The following is a 3,717-nucleotide window of genomic DNA, read 5'->3' on the forward strand; positions in this document are numbered from 1 at the left end:
TAACATTATTATGAAGTCCGAATGATACTAGTTTTCGTCATGGCCAGTTCCGACGGTCGATCTCCTACTAACGCAAATAAGGACCAGATGTAACGAGGTGCGAAGTAGGCGGATACCGCGTAGTTTCTGCGTCTGAGAACAAGGGTGATCATCCCCACGTCACGATTTATTCCTCCGTTTCACTGCAAGTCACACAACGGCCCTCGCATATCCAAAAGGGTTACCAAACTTTTACGAATTTTACAAATTTTTTTCAAATTTGTATTCTATTTGCAAATTTTTCCAATAACAAATTACAAAAATTCCCCTCCACTGCGATGATCGGTTAGTTTTAGCCCACGTCAGTCACCCAGTCGGTGCCATCTAAGTGGTCGTCTCGCTTGTCTTGTTCTCTTTGTCGGCCCTCATTTAAATACGAGTTTTTTCCTCTTCCGATCCCTTTGTCCGTAAAGTACTGTAAATAGCGGAACTGACGCTGGAGAAACTTACGTTAACTTGATGGGGACGGTATATCGTTGTTATTATACTTATATTATCGTTTCTATTAACCCCCCCAGCCCCGCCCCCGCCCGCCGCCGGACAACGAATACAAGATACTCCCCCGAGTCGAAGCGGTGAAAACTTTTGGGACACATTCCCTATATTGAAAGTTGTTTGGAAGCGAAGTAAGAAAAACTACGTACCTACTCTGGACTTGTAACGAGTCGGAATATGACGACCGATTGGTAAATAACAACGTGAAATGATTATGAGAGATATCGACACTTCAGTCGTAAATGTAAGTTTACTACAGAGGCTCATAGTGTTAAACCCAACCCCAATACAAAAAAAAAAAAAAAAAAAAAAAATCTGTCCTTATTTAAGGATTACCTTGGTGTATTTGAGTACGGGCGGTGCCGGCTGTCAGCGAACCGAGCCGGCTGTCAACGGCCCGCTGACGACCGGCCGTTCTGTGATTCTCCAGAACACACAGATGGCCAGTCCGCTCCTGCCATGAAAATCCTAGCTTCAAATAATCGTGGTCATACTTCCTCCGTTTTCTGCCAGACGCTGTCTCCTCTCTCACTTTAGGCAACTTCACAAAAAATCGATCCATGTTGCTGCTCGCATAAAGTTAGCTGAAGTTAACTAGCTAGATTTAACTGTTTCTCGTAAAAAAAATTTCACGCTGCGCCTCCCCTGAAGCTCTCTGGTGCCCCCCCGGGGAGGCCCGCCTCACACTTTGAAAATCGCTGCCCTACACAATACATTCATAAGGAAAAACAACAACCTAAAAAACCCTACTTTTTTTAGGTATTGCACAGTTGTGTTTCAGATTCTGTCAACACTGAGAGCAACTGTGGCTCTGGCTCAGTCCCTTAGGAACCAATTAGACAACCATGTTATTTTGGAAATGTAATTAAAGCGGACACATTGTGTCATCCAGTTGTCGGTTTAACCAAAATACAGAGTTGTTGTGAAACATTTTCGAACTGGCAGAGTTATGTGATCATGTAATCACAAATGAAGTGGATGATTGCTGCAGAAATGTGTGAAGTCTAAAGCCAACTACCCTGAATGCTTTCCCTTCTGTGATTCACAGAGGTGGGATATGGCCATTATCTCTATACAAATACTGCAGAGACATACTCTTGTAAGGTACTCGTGTAAATTAAGCATTTTCATTATTTAGAAGAGTAATACTGTACTTAAAAATACAAGGACCACAGATATCGGACACATACACCTTACAGTTTATTTTGAAGAACTATATAAAATCTATTATTTATTTAGCAGTCCCTGGTGTGAAGTATCTTCTTCACATCATGCTCTTGATCGAGATATCCTTTTATTTTGAGAATGAGGAAATGTCGTGCTTCTTACCTAAAGACCTTTCTCCTTTAGCTTAATCTCTCGAGGTCAGACCTTGTTGTTCCTATGTTGCATTGCTCTAGTTATAATAACTTTAAAGTCTTTATACCAGGACATAAATACAAAAAGAAATGTTAAATGACTAGTTATGCTGATGGAGTTTCTTCTTTGCTTCGCCACAGGAAGTAGACTCAAGACCCGGAGGAAATTTGTCTGAAATAGGACTATGGTCTTATCACCCGCTGTTCCTCTTATTGGACGGTGGATAGTGATAGTTGGAGGAACTGTGGGGGCTGTTGTATCTCTTGCATTATTGCGTATTTCACCGTGTCTCTTGCTGTGTTGGTGTAGTGTACACCCCTAACTTCTCTTATCAAACAGTGCTGTGACTACTTATGCACTCCTCCTTAGTTGGCCCCTTTTTCTTTATCACTCTCTTTAAGCATTTATTAGGCATGCAGTTGTTTAACCCATTTATTTATTGTTGCTTTACAATAGAATGTGAAATAGTATCCTGCATTCCTTCCTTCCTTAGATCCCTTTGTCTTTCTTTTTGCTCAGCATGATACCCAATAGTGGGCTTTTCAGTAGCTTTTTGTTATGTTATGCTGTTAAAGCTTCTGCAGAAAAGGATGTCACAGTTTTCAAATGGTGGATATCTCATCTTGACATTAATCTTTTCATATTAAAACTCACACAAGCGTGTATAATAATTCAATATTATCCCAACAGTGATTGTTGAGCTGTCATAGTTAGATGTTGAGGAAATTGCCTGAATCCTAGAATGAATGACCGTGGCTTGACAGCTCTGCAGCAACTTTCTAACACTGGATTGATAGTTTGAGGAATATCATTTCCACTGTCAATATTACAAATGTGAGGGTGTGTTCTTGTTATGCAATAGAGGCTGAAATATGGCTTTCTCCAAGCTCCACTATATCTGCAATGCAACCTCTTCAACCTCAGCTTAACTTTACTGACTTTTTTCAAAAGAGCACTCCCATTTGCTTTGTTTAACACTGATTCTAGCATGCCTATACTAATAATACAAATATAAAAGTAAATAATCTTAATAGCGAATGGATTAGTGAAATGAATGATTGTACTGCATGGAAGGTGCTACAGCTTAATATTTGTATTTACTGTCTAATCAAATCAAATGTGTATATAGAGAAATTCCCAACTTGATATGGCTAAACCTGCTAACAATTAAAAATAATTAGACTTGCCATTGACAATGTATCGTACTGTGTTGGGGATGGTACTTGCCCTTCCTTCCATATTGCTTGTGCTGGTACCAAAGTAAACATATTCTAAAGATAATGTTTCACTCTCCAAATCACATTCAATTACATGTGACATTTAACTTCAGCAACTCCAGAAGCTTTTAATTCAGTCGGTAATGGTAATCCAACACTCTTAATAGGAAACTGTCAATCATATTTTTCCAAGCTGTGTTGAAATGCCAATGTTAGGCTGAAAAACCTTAATGTATATTCATAAAAAGACATTTAGCAACACTGCAAGGGCTAACATGAAACATATCCGTGTGTCTAATTCTGTGTAATCCTCTCTCCAAAATGAACCCTATGGACATAAAAGAAAATCTTCCACAGAGATTTATATGAATACTTCTAATAATTAAATATGCAACTTTAAGATTACTATATACAGTAAGTAACACCAAAAAGGGTTACACGTGTAAAAAAAAAAGGTTTTGGGGGAAAAATTGTCATTGTGAATAACAACTTTGGAAATATTTTTTATGGCACAATTTCTTCATAGCTCTATAAAAAAAGTTCAGAAGTTGTGTGTGTTGAACAAATAAAACTGACAGGAAACAGAATCAGAAGTTGTAACCTCTAT

The sequence above is a fragment of the Notothenia coriiceps genome, unplaced genomic scaffold (genome assembly GCF_000735185.1).
Source record: "Notothenia coriiceps isolate Sejong01 unplaced genomic scaffold, NC01 NC01_scaffold00000339, whole genome shotgun sequence".
Taxonomy (NCBI): domain Eukaryota; kingdom Metazoa; phylum Chordata; class Actinopteri; order Perciformes; family Nototheniidae; genus Notothenia; species Notothenia coriiceps.